The sequence below is a fragment of the Podarcis liolepis genome (genome assembly GCF_965112155.1).
Source record: "Podarcis liolepis genome assembly, chromosome: 11".
NCBI classification, from domain to species: domain Eukaryota; kingdom Metazoa; phylum Chordata; class Lepidosauria; order Squamata; family Lacertidae; genus Podarcis; species Podarcis liolepis.
The window spans coordinates 19,623,815-19,632,912 of NC_139565.1; the positions used below are offsets into that span (position 1 = coordinate 19,623,815).

At 44.3% G+C, this 9,098-nt stretch overlaps 2 long non-coding RNA genes across 2 annotated transcripts in view; one reads left to right on the forward strand and one right to left on the reverse strand.

The window, feature by feature from the left end:
- The window catches only part of LOC310688340, a 55,027-nt gene extending 54,571 nt beyond the window's left edge, over positions 1-456 (reverse strand). The window contains exon 1 of the long non-coding RNA XR_014516871.1: positions 351-456. This is a non-coding gene — a long non-coding RNA (uncharacterized lncRNA). The remainder of the gene's footprint in view (positions 1-350) is intronic.
- Positions 446-7,484, forward strand: LOC310688344. The gene is made up of 2 exons (XR_014516877.1): positions 446-526; positions 6,825-7,484. It is a non-coding gene; the product is annotated as an uncharacterized lncRNA (long non-coding RNA).
- The last annotated feature ends 1,614 nt before the right edge of the window (positions 7,485-9,098 follow it).

A 9,098-nucleotide genomic window follows, 5' to 3' on the forward strand; every position in this document is an offset into this window, starting at 1 on the left:
TTCGGTCTATTCCATATTTCAATTTCATATTACATATCAGGGGTACTCAGAATTCAATTGGCACCAAATGCTGGATTTGAGTAGGATTGGGGACATCAAGGTTGGACACAGGGTTGGGAGGAGATGCCCCTTCCCAGGTGAGAACAGTAGCAGTGTGATAAGCCACAGCAACTGCAACTGATGGTCAATTAGAGTTATGGATTATACCTTCCCAGGGAAGACCTGAATTGATGTAAGTGTACAAGGGGGGAGGTCAGTGTGCCGTTTGCCCATTATTTTTTAAATGTCTGTGCAGGGGGAGAGAAAGAGTTAGTAGGTAGACCAATAGAAAAGCCAGAGATGGAGCCTACCTGTTTATAAAAGGGCTTAGCCCAAGGTTTGGGTTGGTAGTTGGTTGGTTGGTTGAAAAAAGGCAGTTGGGAAAGCAGTTGGCAGACAGTTGGAATTAGAGAGACAGTTAGTGCAGTTGGTTCTTGTGTGAGGGGAGGTAGAAGAGTTAGGGATAGAATGAAATAAGACTAAGAAGGTAAACAATAACAATGTTTTGAATGCAGTTCAAGTTTATTTGTGTTTGCAATAAACTACAATCTTCTTTGTTAACTTAAGAACCTGACTGAGACTAAGTGATTTACTGGGGAGGACCTGGTTGGTGGCAGCGGATTAGTGGTGTACAGGTCAATAGTCCGTGAGACAACTGGGGGCTCCGTATGAACGCCACAGTCAGGAACACTGAAAATGGAAACTACAGGTTTGGGTGGTTGTATTGTCATGGGACAATAGAAAGTTGGCTTTTACCAGGTCAGACTATTTGTTAATCTGGCCTAGAATCATCTGCACTGATAGGTTGCAGCTCTCCAGGATCATTGGCAAAGGTCCTTCCCATCATAGAACCATAGAATTGTAGAGTTGGAAGGGACCCAAGAGTCATCTAGTCCAACCCCCTGCAATGCAGGAATCTCAGCTAAAGCATCCATGACAGATGGCCATCCAACATCTGCTTAAAAACCTCCAAGGAAGGAGAGTCCATAACCTCCTAAGGGAGACTGTTCCACTGTCAAACAGTTCTTATTGTCAGAATGTTTCCCCCCTACGTTTAGTTGGAATCTCCTGTCTTGTAACTTGAAGCCACTGGTTTGAGTCCTACCCTCCAGAGTAGGAGAAAACAAGCTTACTCCATCTTCCATGTGATAGCTTTTGAGATGTTTGAAGATGGCTATCATATCTCCCCTCAGTCTCCTCTTATCCAGGCCAAAAATACCCAGCTCATTCAACCGTTCCTCATAAAGCTTGGCTTCTAGACCCTTGATCATCTTTGTTGCCCTCCTTCCTAAATACTGGTGCCCAGAATTGGACATTGTGTTCCAGGTGTGGTCAGAACAAGGCAGAATAAAATGGTACTATTACTTTCCTTGAACTGGAAACTCTACTTCTGTTGACCCCCTGATCATTTTAACTGGAGATGCCAAGGAAAAAAACCTGGGCCTTACTGCACACAAAATGTCTGTTCTGCCACTGAGCTATGATCCCTCCCCTTGGACTCATCTGGAATAAACAGGACCCAGCTGGATGACAGTGTTCAAATGGGGACCAGCACTCTAAGTTTACCCTAAGCCAATGCTTGGAATGAACTAACTTAGCTAAATGAACTTCACTGAACTAGTTCGCTAGTAGGTGTGGAAGCAGTTTCAATAATCATTGGGTGAACTAAAGGTGAATTAAGTTCAAATGTAATTCAATCAGGCATCTATAAAGTTTGAAAATGAAACACAGAGATAACAATCTATGGCTCATTGTTCAGCTGCAGAGGTGCTGCTTTTACTAAGGATGCTTAGCCACTTAATCACTGTTGCTAAGCTATCAGAGGGATAGAATGAGACATTTCCTGCATCTTCCTTGCTGAAGAGATTTGCTTTCTTCCATCGGAACAGTTTTCAGAGAGAACCACAGGGACAGGTCTAAAGTCAATGGCACCTTGTGCCTTTAAGAGCTATGGGGCAGGCAGAAAATAAACAGGGCAAGCCTTTTCTAGGAAAAATGCAATTATGGGGAAAGCTTCACTTGATGACATCCTGTCTTCTAGACCAGTGTTTCCCAACCGGTGTTCCGCGGCACACCAGTGTGCCGCGAGATGTTGCCTGGTGTGCCGCGAGATGTTGCCTGGAGGGAGGTGGGCGAGTCCAAAAAAGGTTGGGAAACACTGACTTAAGTTTCTCTTTCAAAAAGGAAATGTGGGTTAAAGCGGCACCGCCGCCTCCCACTCACTTTCCTGCTCTGGCTTCCCTAACAGTTTTCCGAGTTGTGTCACTGGATCCAGCCCCCTTTTCCACAGGTGACACGGGGCTGGAGGGAGGGAAAGAGGGAGGGAAAGAGGGCTTTACGTCGCGCACAAAGGCAGCCTCCTAGAAGTGCTCTGGGCCGGCGCCGTTTCGCCGAAGGACCCCCACCCTCAGCTCCTTCAGAAAGGAAGCCCCGCCCCTCGGCTCCCTACGCCGCCAGGCAGCTCAGCTGACTGACAAGGATGTTCTGCGGCAGCGGCCGCCGCACAACCACCGCAGTTGCTGGCAGCGTCCGCAGCGCAATAAGTAACAGCGCCTGGTGCTGCCAACTCTTTCTCTCTCTCTCCCACCCCCCCCGCCCCCAAGCTCTCGCGCGCCCCGCGTCAACATCGCCATGCGCAGCTTCCCGAGCTCGAGGCCAGCCGCTGCACGCACGCGCCGGCTCGTCATCGGCTCCGGTTGTTGCCTTTCTCCACCGAGGTCGGTGGACCCCGAGCCTAGGCTTCCTTCCCGCACCCCGCTTTCCGAAGACCGCACACCAGTTGGGCCAGTACATATTCCCCTCCCGTGACTGGAGCGGAATAGCCCTTTCTCTTCTTCCCCAACCCTTGTCGTTGGAGGAGTCCCTCAGTCCCTCGCTTTGCTGCCTCCTCCCCCCCCCACCCCCAAAGCTTGGAGGTTCCCCGGCAAGGGGGAGGGGAAAAAATTGAAAGTTACACTTTCGTGCGTCCCTCCCGGCGTGACGCTGCGCGTTGACGTCACGGGGCTGTAATGGTAGTGTGCCTCGAGATTTTTTTCATCAAACAAGTGTGCCTTTGCCCAAAAAAGGTTGGGAAACACTGTTCTAGACATCTTATTACTTGTGTGTGAGCCCTCTGATTTACTTCAGCACAGCAGTTTGTAACATGATGAACTTTTTATGAATGAAAAAGTTCCTTTGGATGAACTTGGGCTGAACTAGTTCGTTTAGCAAAAGTACAAAATTTAATTGGAACTAGTTCCTTTTGGTATGAGATGAACCTGAATAAGTTCTGTTTTAAAAATAAACCTTCCAAGCACTGCCCCAAGGCACCAAGGCATTTACAGAAAGTGGAAAATAATGTAAAAATTAACATTTAAATGGAAATTCCGTAATATCGCTCTAAATAGAAATATAGCCAGAATTGCATTTGAACACTGTAAAAGGAATATACTGTGCAGCATTCAGGATCTGGGAGTTGGGTAGAAATTTCAGTAAGACACACATACTCAAAAGACGACAAGAGATTTCATGACACTGCTTCTCTGTGGCTCGCCAGCTTATTCTTTGCGTACCCCGCTGGATGGAGGGGAGTTCATAAAACAAACACAAGCAACACATATCCAGCAGATAATGAGCTAAAGTAGAAGCTGTTTGATGATGTGCAACTCAATCTGCCATGAGCATCTCCTGTGCAAGCTCAGAGATACCTTTCCATTGATATTTAGATTAATGGGGCTTGTGCGGGAATTGTTTTGGGTGGATTCTATGCATATAGCACCATCATGTTGAACCAAATAACCTGGAAGAAAATGTCATCTACTTTATTATTATTTTTATTTTTATCGCTACTCTGTAAATGTTGATTCTACAGGGCAGTTTTAATAATCATCTGCTCTCACCGTCTCTGGTTTTTTGTTTTTTGTTTTGCCCATGCAATCTTACAGTTAAGGAATATTGCATAGAAAACCAAATGGCAATTCTTTTTGTAACCGAAATATAGCATGTTTCCTTTATGTGATCTTAGATTTGGTGTTTACTAACTGCCCAGAGTAGGGATGCAGATGGCACTGTGGGTTAAAACACTATGCCACTTGGGCTTCCTGATTGAAAGGTCAGCGGTTTGAATCCCCACGATGGAGTGAGCTCCCGTTGCTCAGTCCCAGCTCCTGCCAACCTAGTAGTTAGAAAGCACGCAGTACAAGTAGATAAATAGGTATCGCTCCGGTGGGAAGGTAAACAGTGTTTCCATGCACTGCTCTGGTTTTGCCAGAAGTGGCTCAGTCATGCTGGCCACATGACCTGGAAGCTGTCTGTGGACAAACGCTGGCTCCCGCAGCCTATAAAGTGAGATGAGCACCGCAACCCCAGAGTTGTTCGCGGCTGGACTTAACTGTCAGGAGTCCCTTTCCCTAGCTGCCCAGGGTAGCATAAGCAAAGGAAAAGGGGTGGGGTGGGGAATCTAACTCACTACATTAGAAATCCATTCAGAAACCTGCATTTCAGACAGGGTGAATTACAGAGCTAATATTAATATGGTTTTCCTCATTACAGTCATGAGAATGTGAGATTATAGAGTGTACCTACTGTAACTAGCAATTGGGGGTGAGCAGTGAGGGGTTCAGGTTTGCTGATGACAGCCAAATATTCAGGGTGATAAAAATGAAAAAGTTATTCTGAGAAGCTCCAAAAGAATCTCTCCAAATGGTGTGACGATGCTTTAAAACAGCAACTACAGTTCAATGTAAGTAAATGCAAAATAGTACACATGGAGAATCTTAACATTACACCTGCACTGATGGGGCTTGAACTGGGCAGGAAAGAGACATTGGGATAGTGGCGGATTCCTCAAAGAAAACATTGAACCAATGTGCAGCAGCTATGAAAATGGCAAATTTGGTGCTAGGGATAATTAGGAAGGGGACTGAAAATAAATCTGGGATTTGCTCCTGTATCTCTGCTTTGACTCAGTGAACCCCCTCGCACTGGTATTCTATAGTTCTATGATTATTCATTTATGAGTTAGAATAATTTACAATAGAATAAAGGTAAAAGGTAAATAATAGGAGCAGTTGGTGCTGTTGTCTAAACCACTGAGCCTCTTGGGCTTGCCGATAGGAAGGTCGGCGGTTTGGATCCCAGTGATGGGGTGAGCGCCCGTTGCTCTGTCCCAGCTCCTGCCAACCTTGCAGTTTGAAAGCCTGCCAGTGCAAGTAAATGGATACCTCTGCAGCGGAAAGGGAAATGGTGTTTCCATGTGCTCTGTTTTCCGTCATGGTGTCCCATTGTGCCAGAAGTTAATGTTAGGTCCATCATGAGACATCCGCCAGCTTCCAACCATGGATATCAGCAGCCTTCAAGCAAGCAAACTTACCTTATTATCGCTCCCAAAGATCCCACTGCCTGAGGATTGCCTCCTTCCATTTGGCACTTTGCCTCCTCCAAGTGGAAGAAACCTGGGCAGTGCTGAATGTCACATCCATTGCCAAGTGTGTCCTCTTGGAAATAGAAAAGGGTTTTCCCCTTGGCCTGCCTTTATATCCACTCAGTTGCCAAGTGCTTTTGTGACATCACAAGAAACCCACAGCCAATGGCAACAGCTGGGGAGGCATCATCTTCATTGCTTTGAGTCTCACATTGGTGGGTGGACCTATCAGTGACTGTGTGCTTGTTTACTGGGGACACGGGTGGAGCTGTAGTTTAAACCACTGAGCCTCTTGGACTTCCCGATCAGAAGGTTGGCGGTTTGTATCCCCATGGCGGGGTGAGCTCCCATTGCTCTGTCCCTGCTGAGCTAGCAGCTCGAAAGCACACCAGTGCAAGTAGATAAATAGGTACCACTGCGGCAGGAAGGTAAATAGCATTTCTGTGCGCTCTGGCTTATGTCATGGTCCTCCATGCACCAGTAGCGGTTTAATCATGCTGGCCACATGATCTGGAAAGCTGTCTGTGGACAAGCACCAGCTCTGTTGGCCTGAAGCGAGATGAGCGTTGCACCCCATAGTTGCCTTTGAGTGCACTTAGCTGTTCAGGGGTCCTTTACCTTTATTTTTTACAATAGAATACTAAATACTAATATTAGCTAAAATGATCTACAATCAGAAGAATAGGGTGCATCCTGAAAACCACAACATAACTAAGCTGTCAAGGTAAAGGTAAAAGTAAAGGGATCCCTGACCATTAGGTCCAGTTGTGACCGACTCTGCGGCGCTCATGTCGCTTTATTGGCCAAGGGAGCCAGCGTATAACTTTCCCGGGTCATGTGGCCAGCATGACTAAGCCGCTTCTGGCGAACCAGAGCAGCGCACGGAAACGCCATTTACCTTTCCACCGGAGTGGTACCTATTTATCTACTTGCAGTTTGATGGGCTTTCAAACTGCTAGGTTGGCAGGAGCAGGGACCGAGCAACGGGAGCTCACCCCGTCGCAGGGATTCAAACCGCAGACCTTCTGATTGGCAAGTTCTAGGCTCTGTGGTTTAACCCACAACACCACCTGCGTCCTTAAGCTGTCAAAGAGGTTATCAAAAGCTATAGAAGAAACGAGCGAGACACACCCCTCTGCAAGGAGGGGATTCCACAGTTTAGGAGCTGCCAAGGAGAATTTCCTCTCCCCAACTGCCACCCTGCTGAACTGCCACCCCTGTTATCTTAACACACAAGAGGATCTGTGTGTAAGAAATCGTCTTTCAAATATTTCAGAGCATGGTGCTGGGAAAACCATGTCGTACAGCCAAGCATCTTTTACATTTACTGAACTGGCTTTGGCAATTAGTCTTTCTCTTCTCCTTCTGTTTTTTTTATTCTCAGGGCAGCTTCCATGGAGCACAGAGTCATATTAAACTTGTCTGCTGAAGGGTTACCAACAGATGGAAAATAGCGGCTTTCCTGAAATCAGTGCTGAAAAGTCCTGAGCTTGTACTGGGCACCGGATTCGTTTCTTGAATGCATGGATAATATTTGACTGAGAGGCATGATTTGTAAAGCAAAAATAGGATTTTCACACCATAAGCTGCCCCACAGGGATTTCAACTTTAATCTTCAATTCTGATAAGCTACTTCTGGCAAACATGTAGCTGTATTTTTCCCTGTGACTCCTAATTCCTTTGTATTAACAGATTACATACCATTTTATCATGGCTCCTATTATCTAGGCATTTCATTTACCATTAAAGTTTATGTAGTAATATACTGGGGGATTTCAGAACCTTACAAATCACTTACATGGTCCAGCTACAATTTGCACAGGAAGCTTTGGCGGACTGAGCTGCAATAACATGTATCGGGCAGGATAGCACAGCATCCAGCCCTGCTGTTCCTTGAATTCTTGGATACTTGGAAAGGTTAGCAAAAATATCACTGTGGTTAAGTTATAATAAATTACAGCATTTAAGGTTGCTGTTCCAGAGGAAAGCAATGTGTTACCAAATGCTCAAATGTGGCTATTAAAGAACTATTACGGCAATTCAATTTTTGCCGGTGTTGATCTTTCAAACAGGCTATTCTATTTGTAACAAATCCAGAAAGTTGGTAGTTTTTAATTCTTTTACAGGCGGAAAAAACCCCATCCATCTACTTTCTAATGTTTTGATATTGACAACAATACAATTTTCAGTATTGAGAAAAATTTGCCATTTTGACATTTCTCCCTAACTAGGTTAATGGGCAGTAGAAAGGTGGTTAAGATTAAATATACCGGTAAGTGATTGTAAATTAATTGAAAGAGAGAGAGAAACTAGGGCTGTGTCTTATGTTTCTGTGACCCCTAAATTTCTGTGTAACAATAGGCCAGAAGAAATATTTGAGGTCAGCTGCGGAGACTTCAGGCCTTGAGGTAGGTAGAACTGAGACTGTTTTCTTGGCTGAAAGCAAGGAATTTAAAATTTGCCAGAGGGCCTTGTCAGCAATAGCATCTCAGCTGTGGAACATACTGTCTGATCAGCTTTGATGGGCACCTTCATTGTCCGTCAATCAGCACCAACTAAATAGCACCCTCTTCTACTAGGCCTCATGAATTGATGGTGTATGGGCATGCTGGACATTGGGCAACATGGTCGTGCTATTTGTATTATAATTAATGTTTGTATTAGTGACTACATTGTACTTTTGTATTTTGACTTTATTGGCTATTATATTAAAAAACAACAACTTTGTGACTCACTCTGAGATTACTTGTGATGAAGTGTGGGATATACGTTTTATAAGTAAACAAATACATACATAAAAATAAAATAAAATAATAAATCATATGCATGCCTACCTGGGAGAAAGTCCCATCAAACCCTGTAAGAATGAGTTATGGGTAACAGTGCAGAGTTGTACAGTTAGTATCTAGTTTTTCACATTGCTTATTCCAAGGAATCAGAGGAAAACTAGCAAAGGAGTGCATCATGGTTTCTGGGTTTTTTCCCCATCCTTATATCTCTCCAAAAGATGTACAGATTAAATACATCATCATACTTTCCATTTCAGACAAAAGACATTTTCTTTAAATTGGAAATGTCAAACGCAGCCAGAGGATGGATTTCTAACTTCCTATGCCATTTTCCTTTTTTTTTGTAATTTCCGACATAATAATGGTGAATCATAGGCTTGTAGTATGGTTTTATCACTGTGTTTTCACAGTTGATAGAAGGCTGGTCCTTATCAAAGCCCGATAACAGATCAGCCTAATAATGCACCCACCTTTTTTTTGACAACATGTGAGATGAAAAGGATTCTCCAGTGTGCCTATGTTGGTAACATCACTGTCGCAGTAGCTGATTCTTAAAGCTTATCTGTCTTTGTCTATTAAATGCAGTGGGACTAACAGTGTGAAGTGTAGATATCAATATTTACAGGCAAGAGGGAAAATGTGGGGCTTTGAAAATAAGCCCAAACTCTACATCAGATGTCATGGGCTTTACTCAATGAAATCTTGTGTCATAATAAATCTGTTGGTCTTTAGAGTACCAAAAGTTATAATGTGTGTGTTTGGAACTAGCCAACTTGATACCCAACTGTATGAAAGGGGTCAGGAAGTCAGGGAATCTGGAGACAATTTTGTATAAGGAAGTTTTTTTTTAAAAAAAAAGTTTAATGTTT